General features: G+C 46.6%; 1 protein-coding gene across 8 annotated transcripts in view; it reads left to right on the top strand.

The window, feature by feature from the left end:
* RNF152 (ring finger protein 152) overlaps window positions 1–23,505 on the top strand; it is a 78,966-nt gene that overhangs the window by 5,009 nt on the left and 50,452 nt on the right. For 3 of the 8 annotated variants that reach the window (XM_086683143.1, XM_086683141.1, XM_086683138.1), the window contains one exon: window positions 3,931–4,039. The exons of 3 other annotated variants lie outside the window; for them this stretch is intronic. The gene's annotated coding sequence lies outside the window, so the exon portion shown is untranslated. 2 more of the 8 variants (XR_015242606.1, XM_086683144.1) reach the window with 2 other exon arrangements.

Raw genomic sequence — 23,505 nt, 5'->3', positions numbered from 1 at the left:
GTCACAGAGGCTAGAGGACATCAGTGTTAGCCTCAGAATGCAGAGGTTACCCTCTGCTTCCCTGGGGTGACAAACTATTGCCTCCAAACGGAGGGAAAGTGGGAAATGAGTGGCGGAGAAACCAGCAGGGAGAACCAAATATAGCCCATCCGGGACCTCCAGGAGCCAAGTCGGGGTGCGTGGGGGCTGGGCTGAGGGCGAGGCGCAGACCTTGCAGGAGGGGAAATGAGGCCCTGAGAGGCTAGGCTCGAAATATATTTAGGAAGCTCCAAAACACACGTCTGTATTTTGTCTGGCCTCTTGAGCACCCGCCGCTGTAATTGCACGACGAAGGCGGCCGTCCAGGTGGAGGACACTTGCGGAGTGGAGGTGGCTCCTAGCGCTACCCGTCCCGAAGGTGTGGTGGACAAAGCGAAAGGGAGGAAGGCATTGATCTTCCTGCTCCCCCACCCCTGGCTTGGTGAGCCACGAGGTGTTCCAAGGAGCCCGCCTTCGAGGTTGAAATCTCCTTCGGATAAAATAAGTCCTTGTTTGATGTTTAAGGATTTTTTTTTTTTTTTTCTGGATGACCCACTGTCATCGTAAGACGTAAGGCCAGCAGTGTGTGCGACTCGTTTCTCCTTTGGGTGGTCGTCGAGGCCTGTGGTTTTTCTGGCCCGGACCCTGTATGGCTGCTGAGACTTGGAGTGCATTTTTTATAGAATCGTGGGGTGGGGTCGGGGGGGGGGGGGCTCCTTGTGATCTACTGGGAGCGGAGAGCATGAGTAGGACAGGATGCCTTCTTTGCCACTGGATTTATTAATTCCTGCGTACCTAACACTCACTGCAAACATTTCGCATGATAAAAGTTATTCTGACATCACACAGGCTTCCTGGGCTATCAGACTGCTTGCGGGGAAGGTATTGATCAAATGCAGACGAGCCTCTGGTGGAGGCAAAGTCAAGATGAGGTGGAATCTTGGAGGGCCGTGCTCTGTCCTGGTGTTTTCTGATTCACCTTCCATTTATAAATCCAGATAACCACACTTAATACACTCCTCCCTGAGGTTCTATCAGCATTGATGAGGTTTTGGCAAAAGCTTGGACAGATAAGTGTGAAAATAGGAAGCATTCTTATTAATATTGAAGTTCTGCTGATTAACAGATGAACTTAGATGTCTCCTTACTGACAGATCCCCGGTCTCCCTTAATTTCTGTCCCCACCGCCATATCCCAGACGGGGAACTCATTTCTCTGGACTGTAAGAGTGGGTACCCTTACCTCCTGGCTTTTCCACCCCAATCCATATTACAAAATGCTGATACCCTCAGGACAGTAGGCCGTTTTAATTGTTCATTCCCTTGCTTAATACGGAATGGCTTTCAGTGGCTTCTGCTTTTTGGGGACGAAGTTCCTATGTTTTTAGTCTTCCCTTTAAAGTTTTCCCCACCTAGACCCCAGACGTCATGTCCATCCCTGACTTTGGCTCTGCCTGACTTGAAAATGCCACACTAGCTGGATGGTTAACACACTATTCCCCCCAAATGCTTTGCATAGCCTGTTTTAAAATTCTGGAATATTCCATAGCCTGCAATGTCCTCTCCCTGTACTCTGTCATTGAAGGTGTGACTGGCTCTTAACTCCTCTAAAAAATTTAAGTCTGTCTCCTTAGCCCATCGCAATCCTTCACTACTTCCAGGTTCTCTGACAAAATTGCCTACATCTCTCATTTCATTCAACATTCATTCATTCGTTCCACAAAGGGCACTTATCATAGATTGTCTTGAATTATCACCTGAGATTGAGGTGTCTTTTTCTTTCTGTTTAATTGCAAGGAACGGAAACCCACTCAAGCTACTTCACGTAAAGGGAGATACAGTGAAACGATGTCCCAGGATGGGAATGGGACTTTTCCAGGCTCTGCTCAGCTGGGGGGAAGGGTGAGGGATCTGGCTTCCTCCAGGGGGACCTTCGAGCTGGTGGATGTAGGGACTGAAACCAGCAAGATCTCCTTTCTCTTGCAGGCTCCTCAGAGATGAACACTGGATGAGGTTTGAACCTATTTTGTATTCCCCACCATGTGCGTACAGCATAAGGGCTCAATAAATACTCAGTCATTGATGAATCTTTGACAGCACAGAAATGATCTCGACCCACTGCGATAAAGGAATTATGGATGTTTTTGGTCATAGACCTACGGGAAGTTAAGAAGAAGAAAACTTCTTTTTAAGAGCTTCCCCTACTTGCATTAATAATGATTAAATATCGAATCAAATTAGAGTTGCCAGGCTGCATTGTACATCTCAGTGGTTGGGAAGTGAGCATTCTCACTGAGGGTCATCATTCTAAGAAAATGAATCGTTATTGGTAGTCTGTTTTTTGATTTTAGTTTGTCTGCTTCTTCCAAAACAGTAACAAAACAAACAAAAATGTCTTCTCCTTTGTGACATATAGCAGGCCGTGTTAGAACTTTACATCCCATAATCTCAAGGCCACCCCACAATCTCAAGAAACAGACTGTGCTGTTTGGGTTGAACCTTAGCGGGTGACAGTTGCCCACAACTGACTACCATGTCTCCCTTTGTAATTAGCTTTTAGCCATAAATGCCTTTGTGATGGACCTCTGGTTTGCCTCGCCTCTTTTGATTTTGGAATACTCATTCACATGATAGAAACTTTTGTTTAACACTTGGAATGCTTGATCATCATGGATAGCGTTATTATGAAAGAGGAAATGTGTTCAGCTGCTTGAAGAAAATGGCCAGGAATACATTGACGTGAAAATAATGTTCTCAGTTTGAGGGATAATGAATGGAGCAGAGATAAATGTCTCAAAAACAAAGTGTTTGGTGTGATATTCTCTTCCAGTTGTGTTGCTCTGGGATGGGTTTGTAAACTGCTTCCTTGCAGGTTAAAAGGGGTTGGAGAAAAACGTGGATAGATCTCTGTGCCTTGTTTAGAGAATTTGCCCCTTTGTTGCATGAGACATAAGGATTATGGTCATTTTAAGTGAATAATAGCTAATTCAACCATACAGGTAGAGAGCCATCCTTATCTGGGGCAAGAACTTGTCCATCCAGTCCTACTTCATCAGGCTAACATGTAAGAAACCGAAGGTAGGAATCCATCTATTCACCTCTGGTGATGGGTAAAATGGCATTTGAAACACTGAGAATCAGTGACTTAAATTTTTTTTGTAAGGTTTATTCATTTCTCAGAGACAGAGAGACACAGCGTGAGTGGGGGAAGGGCAGAGAGAGAGAGAGGGAGACACAGAATCTGAAACAGGCTCTAGGCTCTGAGCTGTCCGCAAAGAGCCCGATACGGGGCTCGAACTCATGGACCGCGAGATCACGACCTGAGCCGAAGTCAGACACTTAACTGACTGAGCCACCCAGGGCACCTGGGCATGAGAATCAGTGACTAAACTCCATGTTAGATATAAAATTGTGTATATGAATTTTATTCAAATACTCAGTGCCTGCCATTTGCTGGGCACAATTCTGTACAATTCTAAGTAAAATCCTTGCCTTTCCTTAGCTTAATGTACAAACTTGTAATTAATTTGGTTTTCTGCCTTTTATTTTTTGTAATGGTAAAGCTAACAGGGGACAGAATAAACCAAATGCATCTGATACTCTTCTCTCTCAATTCTTGATCCCTTACCATCCATACCCACCTTACTTGATCCTAATTTAGTTAAGTGATTAAAACCATGGAATTTTTGAAGCAAGATGGATTTGGGTTCAAGTGTTGGCTGTGCTGTAATGACTTTGAGTAAATAAGGTCTGACTGGGCCTTGGTTTCTTCATCTGGAAAATGGAGGGGCAGTCAATCTCATTGACTTATTTAAGAGCAAGTCAGATCATTTACATAAGGTGCTTAGCGTGTTGCCCTGTGCATTGTAAACACTACATAATGGCGGCTATTATTAATGTCTGTTTTATTTAGCATCTACCATCCACCGGTCTTGGTGTTCACTTCTGGAAATCTCAGGATGAATAGTTGCGCTCTGAACTGAAGAAGCTCGTTAACCAGCCAAGAGGATAACCACATCTAAGTAACTACGGCCTTTGGCATTTTTATGAGGATTTGCTTTGTATGTCATGCCATTGGAGTCTTGTCATTGGAGAGTCTCTGTAAAGCTTTGCTTAAATGATGTGGGGTTTAAAAGGATAGGCCTTCTCAGGAGGAAGCTGGAGGAAGCAGGGAGGCTGTGAGACCACCTGCAGGGAACTCAGACTTTCCGTAAAGAGCACCAGACACCCCTCCTGTGGCCTCGCTCCTCCCAGGCAAAGCTAGGGTCTGGTTTCCTAGGGTCTGGTTTCCTGGGATGTAGGATGACACAGTGACTCAGCTTGGCCAGGACTAAGAGGATGCCCAGGTTGAGGGACTTTCTGTTTTAAGACCAGAACAGTCCCAGGAAACCTAGGATGAGTTAATCACCCTACTTAGGGGTCCTGTCCTGGTTCTGTGACTGTCTTAGCATCCTGAAGCAGGCTTTGGGGACACTTCACACGGTTACAGATGCAGCCATCCTCAGAAAGGAGGTAGGAGAGAACAGAACAGGATAAGACTGCAGAAGGCCAGCGTGGCTTTGTCAGTCGTTTTATTTATGGATCTTTTTTTGGAATGGGATCTTTATTATTATTATTGCCATCTTTATTAAAGAAGAGATCTCTTTAGCACAGGCAGGAAGGAAAACTGGACTATACAACGTAAAGGTAAAGTTAATGGGATCTTTTAAAAATGCTCTACAAACCACGGTATTTGCTGTGCCTGGTAGGGTTGTTGCACAGGGCTTGGGGCACCGTTGACATTCAATAAATACTTGTTGAGGGACTGGTGGAGTTTCATCTTTGAGAGCTGGGTTCCAATTCAGGGCTGGGTTGCTGATCTTTGTAGGATTTCAGTCTGGGCCCTTTGACAGCTGATTTGAAAATGCATACACCTAGATCTGCTCTGGGTTCCTTTGTTGTGCAGATAACTCGTGTTTTTATGTATGAGCTTATGTTCTTCTTGCCTGTTTTTTTTTTTTTCTTCTTGGTGGAACCATGTGACGCTAGCTGATGAGTTGCCGTGTCTTTTTGTTTGCAGCTAAGGATGCTTCTGGAATGCACACATGCTGTGAACATAACAGTAGTGTGATAGGAGTGCTTGTGTGCACAGTGCCCAGTGCTTCCCTCCCAGAGTTGAGGGAGAGATTTCCCGAGGAGTCTGTTCACTCCAGCGGGGGGTGGGGGGGTGGGGGAAGGTGGGGGCTTGGGGGGTGGGGTTGGGGGGCGGGAAGGGAACTGGGCCACTCTACTGAGTGGAGATAGCTGGAGCCTGGGCTCCAATTTGCCGACATTTCCTCTTCCTGAATCTCCATTACTAACACATGGGATTGATGGCAACCGATAAGGCCCTTGGATAAGCCACAGATTGTTCTAGTCTTTAGCTGATGCCTCCAGTGATAACCCTTTGTGTTCTGTTTCTTTTTGGGAAGTGTAACTATTTATCTGGGGATGTTAGGACCTGCAGCAAATTGCCAGAAACAGTAATTAGCTTGGTAGGTCTGCAAAAACCCCATGCACATAGCACCTGAGGGCAATTGCTAGACATTCACGTCTCAGATTCCTGTGTAATCACTTCATGCACTGAGAAATCGTATTCATTTATGTTCCTGATAAGCTAGATTTCTTCGTGGGCTATTGCTTCACCTGAGAAAAAGGTAAATGGTTTGTCTATGGAAGGGGAAACTCACAGGCAAGCAGAATTCGTTTTCTAAATTGCCTTTATTTCTACACACGGATGCTAAATATTAGTTGAGAGAGTTAGTGTTTCTTTGCAGAATCACCTGCTCTCTTTTTTTTTTTCCAACAGTGGAGTCAGAGCTATCAAAAACAAATCGTTCACACATCTTGAGTTATGTCAAAATAATAATACACAAGGTATTTGAGAATCGCATCTTACCTCAGTCATTCATTCCTACAAGGAGGTCTTTGATTTGCCAGGAAAAAAAAATGCCTTCACCAAGGAGTTAAAAAGAATATGTTAGATTTTACCCCCAGATTTATTACATCTTATTTGTGGAACCTGTCCGTGGAGAGCGCCAAACCCTGTCTTTAAGTTGCTCCTTAAAATAACACCCTCAGGAATCAAGGCTAGTCTGGAATGGAAATTGAAAAACGGATGCTGTCCAGACAGTTTAGAATTCCTTGTAAATTAGGAAGGCAGTGGTAATCAATTTGGAAGCGTAAATGTGATTCGGCCTCGGTTCTCTGGTTGCCTTGGCTTTCATTTTGCTCCTTGTCCTTGACTCATGGCAAAGGGCATCGCCATTAGATTCTGTTGCTACTCTTTCTAAAGGTGAATGGGCTTCACGTGGATGTCCACTTAGAACAGGCTAGAAGTGGGTTGTTCTCGCTGCAGGAGGAAGCAGTTCTGCACGGGCTGATGTTCCTCTGGTTCTGGAGTTCACTTCCCTCGGTTTAACTTCTCCTTTGAGATTCTGACTTGTAGAGAAACAAATTTCTTCCTTTTATGAGGCTTTTTAGTGCTAGGTGACTGGTGTCGCTCGATATAATCTATAGTACTTAACAGCTAAATACACTTTGTTTTCCCAGAGCTGATCACAGCGAAAATGAGAAAAGGAGAGAGAGGGACAACAGTTTGAGGGAGGAAAGGCGAGTTAAAGCAAATAACGGGGTAAATAATTGTGTAGGAGCGTGGTATTTTCTAAACTCAATTTTAGCTTCAAAGTCAAGAACAACTGTTGTTTACATGGTGCTGTTGGCTTCGTAATTAAAAGCATCTTGCCCAAAGCAAATTGACGTTGTTATTAATAATGCATGTTCTACGAAATGACATGGACGTTTATCAGATGCTTCCCTTCCCAGACTGTGTTGGATTCCACAGTGTTTGGATTGACAACTGAAAGAAAGTTGGGGGGCGGGGGATGGAGGAGATACCTATAGAGCAGAGGTAACAGATAATGTTTATCATAGGCTCCAGGCACAGCCCTAACTGCTTTAAGCATGCTCTCTGAGAGGCGGTAGGTCCTGGAAAGTTAGGTGTCTTGCCCAAGGTCACCTGGTGAGTTTATGTCAGAGCTGAGTTAGGCATTTGTGTGCTCTGTGCTCTGATCCACAGCCTGGGAGCCGCATTCACAGCCGAGATTTGGGATTGAAAAAAAAAAAAAAAAAAATGCGTTAGCGCTTTTTTAAAAAATGAGTTCGGTGTAATATAATTTAAAAAGAGATCTGACTGCTGCGCTGTTCTGTCTCTGGGAACCAAGATGGATGATTTGGGTTCACATCTGCCTCAATCAGTTTGATGTTGACTTTGAGGCCGCATGGTTTGGAGAGTCGGTGATGGGATCTGTTGGGAAATTTGCAGTGAGATTTCCGACTGTTATCTGAGCTTTGCCCTGTGCTAACAAGTTTCTATGTAGTTTGGTGGTGTGAATTGTTCCTTGAAGGGCCACTTGACTGAGAGCCAGTGCGTGTAGCTGGGAGCTTAAGACTTTCATGAATATGCTACTAGAAACATTGTTTGAACAAAAAAACATTTCTTACAACCCCTTCTCCCCTGGTTAGTGTTCTGCCCAACACCAAAAGGGGAATAGATCATATCCTTTCATATCGCCATTCCTTTGTTCATATAGTTTCCTTGTCCTGGAGTGCCTTGTCTGCCTGTCCCCCCACTGCCCCTTCCCACTAAACACCATGTCTGGATGGAAAGCCGTAAGTATATGCTTTTGCTTCAAGACTTCCTTCTCATTCTACCGCCTTACGGATTCTCCTCCAGCTATCTCAGGAAGAAGCAAGAATTAGTTTTGCTTCTATTTGTTCTTAATTTCTATTTTGTTTTATTTTAGAGAGAGAGGAGGGAGAGAACCTTAAGCAGCCTCCCTGCCCAGCACAGAGCCCCACACGGGGCTCGATCCCATGACCCTGGGATCATGGCCTGAGCTGAAAATCAAGAGTCGGACACTCAACCGACTGAGCCACCCAGGCGCCCACCCCTCCCATTTGTTCTTTGTAATCCCACTTACCTCTGTGTGTGATAATTTTGTATGTGGTTACCTCCCTGCTCCACTGAGAATTCTCTGACTGCAGGGACCTTGTCTCGTTCAGGAGTTTGGATGAATGGATGAAAGGATGAACAAGTGAATGAACAAACTTGATATGTGGATTTGTTGGGATGGATTAGAGTGTATCTCCATGAAAAATGGTGGTAGACCTGAGCATTGACATGTCATTTGATTTTGGTGACTGGTTAGAGGCTTAGCAGAATCTCGACAGTATTGATATTTGGGACTGGATAATTATTTGTTGTGGGGAGACTGACCTGTGCACTGTGGGGTGTTTAGTAGCATCCCTGGGCCCTACCCACTAGATGCCAATTGCCTCGTTGTAACAATCAAAGATGTTTCCAGACATTTGCAGTCTTTCTGGTCGTCAGGCCAGCTGCAGGGAGAGTGGGGGAGAACCGTGAGGCCCCAGGGTATGATGGAGCCACGAGATCGAAGAAGCCTGGGTCCTGAATGACTGAGTAGAGGAGAACCTCCCTTAGCAAGCTGCATTGGAATGCAGTGTGAAGAAGCGATGAAAACATTTATTGCATTAGGCCAGTGAGATTTGGGGGTGCTTTATTCAGGCAGGCAGTCCACCCTGCCTAACCTTCCCTGACATTTGGATGAAGAGACCTTGTTGGAGCACCCATGCCCATATTCCAGGTAGTAAGTAAAAAAACAGACATTCCAGCCATGGAAAAAGGGACAGATATTTTTGTTTGTTCTTGTATAGCGTCAGTCTTAGTGCTCTTAAGTCTTTTAATTTCTGTATTTTGTCAGAAAATGAGATAATGATAAATGTGACTTTGTTATTTCCACCACTCTGGTAATTCTGACCTGTGAATGTTGAGCTATAAATAACTTTAGTAAAAAGTAATAAAACATCAAATGTCCTAGCGGGTTTCACTTCACTGTATATGTGTGTCTGGAATGCAAGCTCAAGTTGAGATATTTGTGGCAATTTATGTCTAACGCATTGTAACATTTTTGGGGAGAAAAATGACAGATGTTGATACCCTACAGCCACAGCTGTTCCCCACACCATGAACTAATAAGTCTCTGTATGACGCGATGGGCTTTGAAACGGACTCATATACGCTTAGTCCAGCCGAATGCTGTAGATTGGTGCCCAAAAGCTTGCTTATCAGACAGAATTCAGTGCATAGTTCTCGATTTCTTTTGCAGCAATTAATTGTATCTGTGGTTGTGTCTACACAGAGCCACTGACCAAAATGCGTGAGTCAAACGGTTTCGTTTGGCATCCGTCTGGAGGACAACAGCGGGGTTGTTTGTGGGAGACAATGGCTGTTTGTGGGTGAGCCCTGCGGTGGCTGAGGGCTTTGTGTTTGGTTCAGTGGTCGAGGTGCCTGCTCTGTTTGCACAGCATCCCCTCTGTGATACAAAGAGCCACCCCTGCTGAATTTCACCCTACCTGTCAGTCGGTCAGAGAATTCCTGTCGGGAAGTAGAGTAAATGCGGATTGACGATTTTAAGATGGGAGAGGCCCCCTTTCGAGTTAGAGATCCTCTTAGGCGTCTTAACTACCAAATAGCAGATTCTTGTGTTTTTCCCCCATAGAGAACGCCTTCCAGTAATAAGACTAACTTACATGGATGGCACTGATTATATGTCAGGCTCTGAGTGTTGTGTATGAGGTGTGTGCATAATTCTCGCTGCAGTCTGAAGGGGAAGGTACTTTTAATATCTCCATTTTAATTTGTCGACAAGAAACTGAGGCTCCGTGACTTGCCCAAGGTCACAAAGTGAGTAAATGCCAGAGCGCGGATTAGAACTCAGCCACAAATGGCTCCAGAGTTTGGGCCGTCGGCCACTGCGGTGTGCTGCCTCAGATTCTTCATTCTGTTCAGGAGACTCCCTTTCTCTGAGATGTTCCGTATTTTCATGAATCCAGCAAACATCTGTATATGATGCTTACGAAGAGTTAGTGATAGGACTGCTTTATTTTTGCATTGTTTGAGCATAATTTCCCAATTGAGCTGTCAACCGATACTCTTGGGTCTTCTATAACTCTTGGCACAATGCTTCCTTGTAAGAAGGGTACTAACGTAGCGCGTTGGCTTGATTATTTTCACACAGAGATGTTCCTTTTGGAGGTCACCTCTGTCGGGGTAAGAACACATGTACACAAGGGACTCACGTGCCAGGTGATACTGGATGAAGTGATACTGGGACTCGGAGGGGAGAGATTACTCTGGCTAAAGGATTTAACGTAGCTTCATGCAAGGTGATGCTCTTGAAGTGCAGGTAGTAATCCAGGCGTGCGGGTGGTAGAATGACATTCCAGCAGCAGCAAGGTGACAGGGGAACGTGGATGTTGTCTTCCGGACACCAGATAATGCTTTATGACTACAGCGTGGAGGATGTGAGCCGGATTGGTCGGAAAAGGATTGGAATAGCTGGTGGGAAGGTGGGGGGAGGGGGGACTTTGGGACTTGTTTGGTTGGAAGTCATTGATGGTTTGGGGGCTGGGGATCATGCGGGTTTGAAGCTGTGCTTTTGGAAGCTTCATCTGGCAGCGGTCAGTGTGGATTGGAAAAGACAAAGCTGGGGAGACCAGCTGGGGTCCAGAAAAGACGTAGTGAACACCTGCACCCCAGGAAGAGGGCCACAGGAACAGAAAGGATGCACGAATGTGAGAGACATGTCAGAGACAAATTTAGTGGAATTTTGGAGACCGGTTCAATGAGAGGTGGGAGGTGAATGCGTTTTCAAGTCTGGGGTACTGGGTGAATAACAGTAGCAACTGTAAAATTACATGGAAAAGACCAGATTTGGAGGAGATCAAGAGTTCTCTTTGGAAACGGCATTTGGAAGAGAGGTCAGAGCTGTACCTTTGAGAATAATCCACATCCAGATGGCCGTTGTGAGTCTGAGGTCGAACCGTGTTGCCAAGTGGGAGAGAGAGCCTCTGCGAGCTGGCTGTGAAGGATCGTAGGTCGAAAGGGAGGTGGGAACAAAGAAAACACATTTGTTTTCTGGAGCAGAGGGTACTTGCATGTATTGAGAACCAAGAGTGACTTCGTGTCATAGTGTAGCTTAACTTACATGTATTATTCCCGAATTGATTGTGATTTCTCCTAGACTTAAGATATTTGAGCTATTTTCCATGCATGTAAATAGCGCATGAAGAGTGGTCCACATGGGGCCCTGCCTGGAATACTGGGAATCCGGATGAACGATGCTCGGCTCGTCTGAACCGGCTAACTCACCTGCCCCTGGGCAAGCGCAGGCTGTCTTCCTCTCGTTGCCTCCTTGAGGATGCTTGCCTTCTCTTTTTTCCTCCGTCCTTCTGTTCAAATCCTGACTCTTCCTTTGATACCCTGTTCAAATCCCATTTCTGAATCCCTGATGATCGCTACCGAAAATGACCGTCGCTGCTTCCCTACCTCTTGCAGACCTAGCGTAGGTCCCGGGGGCGGCCAGCTGCTGACTGACGATAGATGTGGGTTCTGGGAGGGCTGTGCCTACCTCGCGCATCTCTGCATCTCAGGGACCTGGCTTATTTTTTCCCACCATGTTGTCACAAGCTGTTGTCATATAAACTGTTAACCTTCTGTCTCTCACTGGCTCTTCATCTCCTTAGAGACTGCAGTGATCTAACACTTTCTTACATCTCCCCCACTATTTTGGATATGGTATCTTAATGCTTCTAGTTGCTTAAGGACTGGATCATTGGGAAGTTTTCTTTTCTCTTTGGGGTCCTGTATCTTGGTAGTTGAGTCTCGTATTGGCAATTGGAAGTATGATATGTCGGTTACCACCCCTGGCTTAGCTTGTATTCTACTCAGAAGATACATTGACTGTCTTGATTGATTCTTCTCTCTCTGGTCAGTTAACGCGCTGTGAAACTAACAGCAAGGGGATCGTACGGGGGCAAATGGCCCTGTAGTGTGGCCTTCGGTTTCATGGAAGAAGTTGAGGGTAGATTTTCAGGAACCAAAATATACTTGGAGCCTAAATGGGTAGGACAGTAGTAGAGGCCTGAAATTAGTTTTTCTATTTCTAAAATTAAATTAATGAGATGAAATTCATTTAGCATAGTGTGTGGAGTGCTCACAAATATACAGAGTAAAGCTTCGTGTTTAGATAGATGAGGAAAATCTTTTGGGGACAGGAGAGGCTTTCCTTTTCCTTTTTTTTTTTTTTTTTTTTTTGTCAGACACCTAACCGACTGAGCCACCCAGGTACCCCTCTTTTGTTTTTTATTGTTTATTTTTGAGAGAGAAACAGAGAGACAGAGCACGAGCGGGGAGGGGCAGAGAGAGAGGGAGACACAGAATCCGAAGCAGGCTCCAGGCTCCGAGCTGTCAGCACAGAGCCCGAGTGGGGCTCGAACTCACGAACTGCGAGATCATGACCCGAGCTGAAGTTGGCCGCTTAGCCGACTGAGCCACCTAGAGGTGCCTCCTTTTCCTTTTGTGGAGTTTGTTTACTAGTATGATCTCTGCCCCATCAGTTTCAAAAACTCTAGTATTCAGTGCCAATTAGTTCGAATCTGGTGCCCTGCGCTCTGCTCTAGCTGGTCCCGTGGTCTCAGAAAATGAGTCTGCTTTCTTTGGGTTGTGGAGAAGGAAGGAACTTTATAGACTGTCAGGTAGACTGATGTTCATAAGTGGTGGTTGAATAATCAGTTTAGTACATTGGCTGAAAAAGAAGCAAATGGCAGTGGCATTTGGAGATGACATACGAAGATGGCAACATTTTGATAAAATTTTATTTTGGTTTTTTAAATGTTTGTTTATTTTTGAGAGAGAGAGAGAGAGAGCATGCACCACGAGCAGGGGGAGGGGCAGAGAGAAAGGGAGACAGAAGACCTGAAGTGGGCTCAGAGTGGAGAGCCCAACGTAGGGCTCAAACTCAGCAACTGTGAGATCATGACCCCCGCTGAAGTCTGACGCTTAATGGACTGAGCCACCCAACTGCCCCTATTTTATTGTTTTTAAGTAGGCTCTATGCCCAACGTGGGGCTCGAACTCTCGCCCTCAAGATCCAAGTCTCACGCTCCACCCACTGAGCCAGCCAGGTGCCCCTGGAGTGAAATTTTAAACAGTGAATATCTTTGAATTGACGTTATAAGTTAAAGAAGTAACTGCTAACTTTGCTTGGCGGTAACTGTGTCCAGAGCATTTTGTAAAGCTCTGTGTGAGTTATCCAAGCTAATTATCATGATAATTTAGGAGCAGGTTCCGTGTTTAGCCTCATTTTTTGGATGAGCAAACTGAGACACGGGGAGGTTTGGTAGCTTGGTCAAGATTACGCTGTCGAGTGGCAAAAGCAGCTTGCAAACCCTGAGTGTGATTGGTGACAGCACTGGTAACTGAGAGCGTCACAATACGGTGGTCTTTCCAGACTTCGCCTTAGTAGTTACGGAAAAGTACCAATAAAAAGAAACAGCGGCTATTACAAAGAAAATACACTAAAGATGAAATACGAAAACTTTCAGGGTTTTAATTTTGGTCACTCTGTGCTGTAGTCATAATAGAGTTGTAATTAATTATCTTATTGTGGCTATTTTATTTCCACACCAGAAATTCATCTGGAAATTATAGTGCAACAAATAGCTGCTGAAATCATGATGGTAGTAATTATATCCATGACATAATTGTGGAAATATAGAATAATGAGGTTATTTTGAGGGAAGTCCGCGTCAGTAGAATAGTGAATGCTTTTCAAATGTAGAGCAAGCCAGAAAGGAAAGGGGCCTAATTATGGATTTGTAATAACATAATGGAAATAGGTGAGTTTTCAGGAATATTTTGGAGGCTAAAAATTACACTGCTCAGAGTTAATGTGGAACTTTTAACCAGATATTATCAAGGTCATTAGTAATATTTTTGGCTCTGGCGGGTTTTTTTCTTTTTTTTTTATTAAGCATTGTTAATCTCTAGACTATTGTTTTATGAAGCCTCCCGTTTCTAACATTAGAAGTAACTTATATCCCCAGGTTTTCTGTCTTCCCTGCTGCAGGATCCCTTTACGGAGTTTCCCCATAAGAGGTTTTATCTTCTGCTGAGAACACCTCCAGATGTCAGGAACTTACAGCGTCCCAAGTAAATTGTTCCACTTTATAGTCAGGAAAAGCTGAGCCCAAATGAGGTAAGTTGGTAGGCCAAGGTCTGCCCTTCAGAGCTGGGCCTTGAGTTAGCCCTGACGGAATGTGCCACGCTGTTCAACCCTGGTCACGCTCCAGGAATCGTTCTGTGTCTACCCCAGCTGCCCAGCCTTTTCTTCTGATAGTACACTATCAGCAAACCATAGGACCCTTTCAGTGGGATCTTACCCCATGGGCCTGCAGGGTGTCTTTGGTTTTACCATTAGAGATTCATTCCTTGTGGTGTGGTGAAAAGAGCAGGGGGATTGTGGTCTCTTGGTAGACTGAGGGCTGTATCCCTGCCCTGCTAATTCATCAGCCTTGTGATCCTGAGCAAGTCCTTCCGTGTCCTCATTTAAGATGAGACCGGTTAGTACTTACTTCAGAAGGTCATGGTGAAGGTCATGGTTAATGATGATAAGTGATGTGCATGGAGCCCTTGCAAGGTGCCAGGTGCTGTTTTAAGTATTATGTATATGTTCACTTACTTACTTCTCAGAACAGCAGTCTGAGGTAGGAATCAGAGGCAGGCCCAGAGAAAGTAAATGGTATGTCTGAGGGCTGAAGCTGGTATGAAGACAGTTCGTTATAAATTAGTTCCTTTTTCTTTTCCTTTTGGGTTTTGTGTCCATGGATCCTTTGCTAAAATGTGAGCGCCCTCGTGAAGGATGACACAGTCACCTAATCACTTGGATCAAGCATTTGCCAGCCCCACGGGGACGCAGGTGCAGAGAGGGAGTGGGCAGGTATGATGGGGGTGGGGTAGTGGGAGGAGAGAGAGCACCAACACCAGGGCCGGATGGGCGGACACGGGGAGACCTTGAGACACTCCGTTGTACCTGGACCGATTGGCCTTGGATGAAGCTGGCCCCTTGCTTTGGCTTCACTTTCCTTTTTCTTGGATGTGAAGAGGTCAGGTCTCCAAACATGCCGGCAGGAAAATAGGACTTTGGTCCTTTTTCTTGCTTGGTTAACCTTACAAGAACTCCTCTCCTTTCCACATCCTTAAAAAAAAGGGGGGGAGGGGGAGAAAGAAGAGTGACATCCTGGAGTAAAACCTAAAGGGAGTGGGGATGGGTCGTCATTGGCTGAGACACAGGCCCCGGCCTGGACTCGGGAGCAGTGCGGACGGTGGGGCTGTGAAGTCTCTCCTGAAACGGGGGAGCAAGCCAGCGGTGCAGAGCCTACGGGCGAGGGGACAGACCGGGAAACACGGAAGGAACACTCCGCACTTTCTCTGTTGGGTAGAAGAAAACCAGAGCAGGTGAGGCCACTTAGTTGAAAAGAGCTGTGAGGGAGACAAGGAGACAGAACACATGACATGAAGTGTTTTTTAAAATCCGTCCTTGAGTGTATTTGCGACAATAAATCCCATCCTCAGACTCTGATCAGCAAAGGCTGTTTCTCTTTGGAGTGTGTAGGCCAGTGTCAGGGCCCAAATGACATTTGGCCACCGAAGGGTTCCTGTGTGCTCTCAACTCCACCCCCCACTCTAGCCTCTTTATAATCCTGAAAGCAGGAGATTGGTGTCAAACGTGGGTCCAGTAAAACAGTATTTCCTTACTTCCAAATTATTTCTTTCCAAGAGAGAGCAAGGTTTAGGAGCAGTGGAGAGAGACCATATGACAAGATATGTGGTGAGGCCCAACTTGGGTTGATAGACTTGCCCATCTTTTTTTCCCCATGGATTAAATTCAGCTCAGTGTACAAGCCTCCATCAGAAAATACAGATGCTTGGGGCACCTGGGTGACTCAGTCGGGTAAGCGTCCGACTTTGGCTCAGGTCATGATCCCACTGTTTGTGGGTTCAAGCCCCATGTCAGGCTCTGTGCTAACAGCTCAGAGCCTGGAGCCTGCTTTGGATTCTAGGTCTTACTCTCTCTCTGCCCTCCCTCCTCCCCCGGCCCCCCACTCATGCTCTGTCTCTCTCTGTCTCTCAAAGGTGAATAAATGTTAAAAAGTAATAATAAAAGAAAATGTAGATGCTTATAGTGAGTCCTGATTACACTGTCACTGTTGTGATGGTGGCCTGTTCAAGACACATGCTTATAAGCTTTCTTATTTCGTCTTTATATCATTGTTGTGTGTATAGTTAGCAGTTGAAATTTGAGGCTAGAAATTTCCCATGTCTGTGGATTTTACACACTAGGATTTCGTGGTAATTGAAATAGTGAAGATGGGTTTCCTTTAGCGCATCATCCTTACAAAGAAATGGCGGGCTTAAGATGTTCACGGAACAAACAAGCTTACCTGCAAGGTGTTAGAAGATTCTAAAAATGCTTTCTAAGAATTTCAAATGTTATGAAAGACCTATATTTAAATTTTCAAAAAAGTGTCTATGTTTGAGAGAGAGAGAAACCAAGCACAAGCGAGGGAAGGGCGGAGATAGAGGGAGACACAGAATCTGAAGCAGGCTCCCCGCTGTCAGTGCAGAGCCCGACGCGGGGCTGGAACTCCTGGACCGCGAGATCATGACCGGAGCTGAAGTTGGACAGTTAACTGACTCAGCCACCCAGGTGCCCCAAGACCTGTATTTTCATAAACAATGAATACTTTTAGTTCTTCTGTTTACTCACTAACATGGGAACTCTAAGAACCTCAAGTATAGGCAACGCTTTACCTGCTTTAAGTCATGTGTGAAGCCTCCTGTATGCCAATGACCTTCTCAGGCAGCTGCTTTTGTAATGCCTGCTCCTGACTCCCCTCTACACTTTCCTGCTCTGCCTCTTTCCTCCGTGTAAGCACAGGGCATGCTACCGATTTGCACTTTTTGTCCATTTGGTGGACAACTTTGACGTTACTTCTAAAACCTGCACTTATCCTTGCGATCCGAAATGGCTTCTGTGGAGGCTCCGGGCAGCAAGTGCCCTGCAGGGTCAGCTAACAGTGATCAGGCTGCAACCTCCCGCCATCCTGCATTCTCTGAGCTGACCCTGGGCAGGTGTGGCTGCTCTGGAGACCTTGAATAAGCTGCGAGGAAAAGGGAAACGTTGGAAACTATTTAAGAAAGATATCCTCTGATTTCACTCACATGCAGAATTGGAGAAACACAACAGATGAACATAGGGGAAGGGGAAGGAAAAATAAGATAAAAACGGAGAGGGAGGCAAAATAAGAGACTCTGAAATCCAGAGAACAAACTGAGGGTTGCTGGAGGGGAGGCGGGTGGGGGGATGGGCTAAGCTAAATGGGTGATGGGCATTAAGGAGGGCACTTGTTGGAATGAGCACCGGGTGTCATATGTGAGAGATGAGTCACTGGGTTCTACTCCTGAAACCATTATTATGCTGTATGTTAACTAACTTGGATTTAAGTTAAAAAAAAAAAAAAATGCTTGTCCCTGGGAGAAACACCTCTGAACATAGTGTTATAAGCCTACAGTGACCCTTGAAGCTGACCTCCCTGGTCAGCAGGTTCTGAAGGGTGGTGCTGGATACAAGGAAGATGGGGAGAGGTTGGAAAAACCCAGCTCCGTCCGTTACTGTGAGTCTCCTTGGGAGGTTTCGTGAAGGAGGCTGGGGCATCCAAATCACATCCCCGTGCCCCACCCCATGGGGCTCATTGAGTTCTAAGAAGGTGAGCAAAACTGATTTAATATAGAGCCTGTTTCAGCTAGCAAAGTAGTTTTAGGTTAATTCTGCATAGTGGCGGAGTTGTGTTCTTATGTGCGTTTTAAGTGTTTTCCCAGTACCGTGGGGTTCCTCAGAGAATTTGCGTGCATTGTGCATTCGTACCCGTTTTATGGGATTTAGGAGCATTGTTTTATATTTTAAATTATTACCGTGAGTTATGGTTGTTACGTTTGCTTCTCACGCTGCGTTGCTGCTCGTATCGGGTTTATTTGGTGCCGATTTCCTCGTCAGGAATGGATGCCCTCCTGGTAAGCCTGGTACCGTGGGCAGACCAGCCTGGTTTACATCCCTTCACCCTGCGGCAGGGGCCACAGAAGAGCTTCGGGGAGTGGGCGCCCTCCCTCCTTAAAAATTAAAAAGGAACTTCTTCACCTGTCTCTTTGCTCCCCCTCCCGCTGCTAGGAAACAACAATAAAAAGCAGCCTGAGTTGTGGATCCAGCTGTCAAGTCCTTGCTTTTGTGATGCCTGGGTGACTCTTGAGTTCCCATTCTGAAGATTATCTCTTGCTGATTTTAAATCCCAAGCAGGCTTGTTGCATGAAGCCACAAGCTGGTGAGCAGATAGATGGGTGATCTCTCCTTCATGTGGTCGCGGTGTTTGAATGCTTAATTGATAAAGTATTCCCTGACAGAGCGTTTCAAAAGTTCACATAAATCTGCCACCCCCTCGTCTTCACTTTTAAGCGACTGAACGGAGGAGTCATTTGGGGACAAGCTCCTGAGCCCCTGTTGTTTGTTTTTGGGTTTTGCTTTTTTTTTTTTTTTCTTTTTAAATGTCCCTGATGATTTGCCGTAAGACATTCGTGAGTTCCAGAGGTTACGGACCATCTCCCCATGGCCTTGCTGAGCTGTGGGAACACAGGAGCTGGTCGTGGGAAAGCCGGAGCTGGGGCTGGAGAAGGTCACACACACGCTCGAAGGGCGTCCCTGGTGTTAGTAGGAAGTCGTGAATGGTCAACTAAAGGAAAGAACATGGCACTCCAGGTGCATAAAGGTGGGGAGAAGAGATCCCCCCCGCCCCCCCCCGCCGCCAGCAGGGACGTGGAGGCTGTCGTAGGAGGAGAGGTAGAGGGAGAGCATGTAGATGGAGGGAGGTGGATGGAGAAGAGTTGGTCAGATGAGGCTGGAAATGTAACTAAATCACCAAAGGACCCATGGAGCCTGGCGGCTATGTGGGCCCTCCCCCTTGGTCGTCAGCAGTGAGTGGGGATTCAAAGCAGTGGCCTGATCAGAGGGTTCAAAGCGTGGGAAATTAGGCAGAAAGTGTGGGTGTGAATCCCAGCTCTGCCGGTTACTTGCGCTGTGACTTGGGCAGGTGTTTGGAACATCCTTGTCACCATCTCTTGCTCTGCAACACGGGGACGATGAGGACACCTTCCCCAAGTCGTCTCAAGGATAGAGGAGTCACCATATGTAAATCCCGGGCATGGAGTGGCACCCCTGAGGGCTGGTGGGGATCTGACTTGCCACTTAGGGGCAGCGCACAGGACGGTTGGAGTGCGGCAGAGCGGGGGGCTGGGGGGACCTGGTTTGCAGGGATTTTTGTGGCCATCTGGAATCAAATCCCAGATATGGGCCCTGTGGGAGCCCTGAGTTCCTTTGGAGGCGGTGTGTGTGGTCAGGAATATCTTTGCCTGCTTCTCCTGTCTAGGCTGGGTTGTGAACCCAGGCAGTGGTTGCGGGAACAGACCTGAGAGAAATTTCAGGAGGCAGAGTAACCTGGGCTTGATGAAACTTCAGAAGCATTATATTATCTTGTCTTTTGGACAGCGTGGTTACTCCAGTGCCCAATTGTTCTAACGGGGAGATATGTAATTGGATCTTAGCTGGCTAGGCTTCCTTGCAAACTAAAAGAAAATTGCCATTTTTAGAGTTGCATGCGGGTTTCTTTGGGGAGATGTGGACAGATATCATGGGGATATTTGCCTTTAATTTAAAATGAGTTTCCTTGGAAATCCATCGGATTATATGTCTAAACTCTAATGTCGAGAAAACTCTTTTCCAAGGCACAAAAGTATTAGTCCATTATGAACCTCTCTGAGGCAATAGAGACTCTAAGTACTAAATTCCACAACGGAATGGAGGCTGCTAGCAGGCGATTATTGAGGACTTGGGTTTAGGCAGTTTGCAAAACAATTCAGCAAAGTATATAAAGGCAACGGGGGGAAATAGTATTGCTTTTTTTGTGCTGCCAACCAGGTTTGTCACATGGATTAGTAATTTAGATAGGAACAGCCATGAATCACTGCTTAGAGTTTCACATTTAATTTTATCCTGGAAGCGATTTCCTTTCAAATTCTCAAGCTGTAGTTATCATTAATGAATTAAACATTATGAAACCCAGAGAGCCACTAATTCATTTTGAAATAAGTAGACATTTAAATCTGAAAAAGAAACCTTAAATTTTGTTCAGTGGTGTTTAATATTTTCAAGCCGACAGCATGTGGAATGGTATCTCACGGACGTGTTTTCCCAGAGAGGCTGGTACTGGGGGTACGTGTGCCTGACATCTTGGTGCAGGTCTGGGGCATGAAAGAAGAAATCAGGTTTTCCCCATGGCCAGTGACTGGGTGTTTTCCAGAGTGGAGAGATTTAAATATTTGGAAAAGGAAGCTGATTAGAGTCAGAGCTCCCCACCCAACCAAGGTCCTTATCTCCAGTGCTTTCCTGCTTAACCCTTTCAATCCTGTCCTTTCGTGGGACACCTGCCGTCTCTCTGCGTCACTGCCTTCTTCTGCCTTACCGAGTGCTGCTTTGGGATAGGGCTCGCGCAGTCATCGAGGTCGTTGGACACAGTCTGTGGGAGCTCCGGCCTCTCAAACACTCAAGACCAGCTTCGGGAAGGCACGTCCTCGTGCAGGTGACGGCTGGGCAGGGGCTGGGTGGTTACACGGCAGCGCTTGAAGATTTTAGAGCACACGGTGAGATAGCACACAAAAGCCAGACTCCTTACATTTCAAGCCTGGAAAACATGGTCAGTTTCTTCCCTTCAAAGACTTTAATGTAAAGAGCTGGCCATAGAATTGGCAGATTGTGTCTACCATTATGCGAACGTTGTTATGTTCAAAAAAGGCTAAAGGGGCTACGTGTCAAGGCCAGCAAATTTGATTTGGACATGGAAGGTGTCTAAACTTTTGTTTAACTTGTCTTCCCCCCACCTCCCCAAACAAGATTCACCCCCATCTTACCTCTTTTGAAAGCCTTTTGCTTTGTCAGCTGAAGTTATTTTTGGAATGGTCATCTGTGGCAGCCTATGGTCTGGTCTGAGCCTCAGTTTCCTTGTCTGTAAAAGGGGATGATAATACCTGCCCTCCTCTCTATTACGCAGATGGGCATAATGGTTAAATGAGATCATACATATGAAAACACTTGTTTAGTACCTTCTTAAGGATGTGAGGCAGAGAGGTGCCACGAGGCTCAGGCTGGAGGAGGCAGGACTTCCTCCTCCATTCCCTCCCCTACTTAGGGCCTTCCCCTACTTCGTCTCCCTTCTTAGGGGAAGCAAGGTTCCTCTGAGCGACTCAGGACCTTGTCTTTCTTCCTCCAGTTCTATCAGGTGGGTGGCCCTGGTGCGAAGGATGCCCCTGAGCACAAACCTGTATTTCCTCTTTCCTATTTGGTGCTGCTTCCAAATCGAGAGGTTTTTGTGATTCCTTGGTTGTTCATTTCCACCTCATATTAATTTCCTAGGACTGCCGTGACAAAGTACAAGGAACTGAGTGGCTTAAAACAACGGTAATTTTTTGTCTGACAGCTCTGGAGGCTGGGAGTCTGAATTCAAGGTGAGAGCTGGGCGACGCTCCCCTGAAGCCTATAGGGGAGGACGACTCCTTGCCTTTTCCAGCTCCTGATATTGCTGGCAACCCTTGGCTCGTAGATGCATCTCATCTCATGCCTGTGTCATCACAGGACCCTCTTTCCTCAGGTGTCTCTTCTCCTCTTGCCGAGCACACCAGTGGTGTTGGATTCAAGGCCCTCTCATCAACATGACCTCATCTTACCAAATGACATGTGCAGCAGGCCCTAATTCCCAGCAAGGCCACATTCTGAGGTACGAGGGGCTAGGGCTCGAACATACCTTCTTTTGAGACTCCCTTCAACACCCCCTACATGCGCGCACACACACACATACACACACACACACACACACACACACACACACACACACACACGTGGATTGCTACTCATGCACACCACAGCTTCAAGTCCCTTTTCAGAGGGTAGCACTTGCCACCCTGGACAGGAAGGCAGCTCCCCCAGCTCTTTCCAGAACCGGTAGCTGTGACATTATGTCTCTAGTGACTGTGTTGCAGGGCCTCTGAGAACATGGTCGGTGAGGCCTCTGCTGCATTTCGGAAGAAACTCAAGAGTTTGAATTAGTACCAAACAGCCCTCTCATGCTCTGTTGCCGATTTCACTTAAGTCAACTAAGCCTGAAACCAAGAAGCTTCGATGGTACCGGTGGGAAGTACCAAAGTCCTTCCAATTTTATTGGAGACAGTTGGGTTTATCAGAAGTACTGAGTTGGGAATTTGAGCAAATGCGTGCTCTGTCCCCTTCTGTGCAGTGGAACAAGTATGCGGTGGCCTCAGAGTCCAGCAGTCAGGCGAGCCCCAGTGCATGTCCATAATAGGGGGCTGGCCCACAGGAGCCAGAAAGGACATCCTCTGCCCTCCTGCACTGGGTAATCGACATAACTCGGTGTGTAAGAAACCTGGTTTCCCCAGAGAGAGTTCATACTGTAAGACGAAGCCGGGAGACTCTGGGTTAGTTTTCATTTTGCCCCCATCTCGCCAACTGAACTTAGTCACGGTTCTTGTTAGAATGGGATCCTAGGTTTCTCATCTCTGTGTGAAAATAGTGAAATTTGCTGCATCATGATGTCTGCAGGGCAATTAATAGGTTGTTGTATGCGAGCTGCGGCAGACCTCAAGTAAATAGTGAGGGGCTGGTGATGAGGACAGCCTTTCAGTCGCTCTGCGTCCACCAGTAAATAGGCTAAAACGGAGACATTTAAAGAAGAACGTGGTCTGAAATGCAGAGGGCTGGTCGAAGAGCTGCCGGTCTTGTCCTTGGGGCCCAGCCAGGCCCGGAAGGAGTGCGGTGGACTTGCCCCGTGGGAGCCCTGGGAGGAAGTCCACCTGTCAGATACGATGGAGAGGCCGCGGAAGGTCGGGGACTCGGCGGCGGCCCCTCGGGATAATGGGTTGCAATGGGAAGTTGAAGGAGGCAGAATCGGGGAGTATTGCCAGAGGTGGCGGTATCTCAGGGACAGAGTCCCAGTCCTAGAGTACAGGGCTGAAGGAAGCGTGGTGGATGCAGGTGCTTGGGGGAGGGAGGGGCAGCCAGGGGTCCAGTGAGCTTCAGACCTGGAAGCCTAAGGAATCAAGAACGCGAGTGGAGGTAGAGGAGCCCGGGCAGGATGTCCTAGCCAAGTCGGCATTCCAGGGGGACTCGGGTAGGGTCCCAGAGGATGGCACCAGAGTTACCCAGGCGTCTCCACTAAGGTTGGGGTTGATCCTAGAAACTGGAGTAGGTGAGAGGGATTCATTCGTGACACAAGAGGCCTGGGGCAGCCTGACAGACCACATGTGGGACAGAGCCATCACCCTACCCTGCTTCACTCGTTTCAATAGACTTTGTAGACTTAGAGATCCTAAAAATAAAGCTCAACTCACACCCACCACCTGAGCATAGACTAGGGCTGTTTTTCCTGCTGCTGT

The sequence above is a fragment of the Puma concolor genome, chromosome D3 (assembly GCF_028749965.1).
Source record: "Puma concolor isolate L17-30 chromosome D3, mPumCon1.1.hap2, whole genome shotgun sequence".
Lineage (NCBI taxonomy): Eukaryota > Metazoa > Chordata > Mammalia > Carnivora > Felidae > Puma > Puma concolor.
This window is presented reverse-complemented; position numbering and strand designations above follow the sequence as displayed.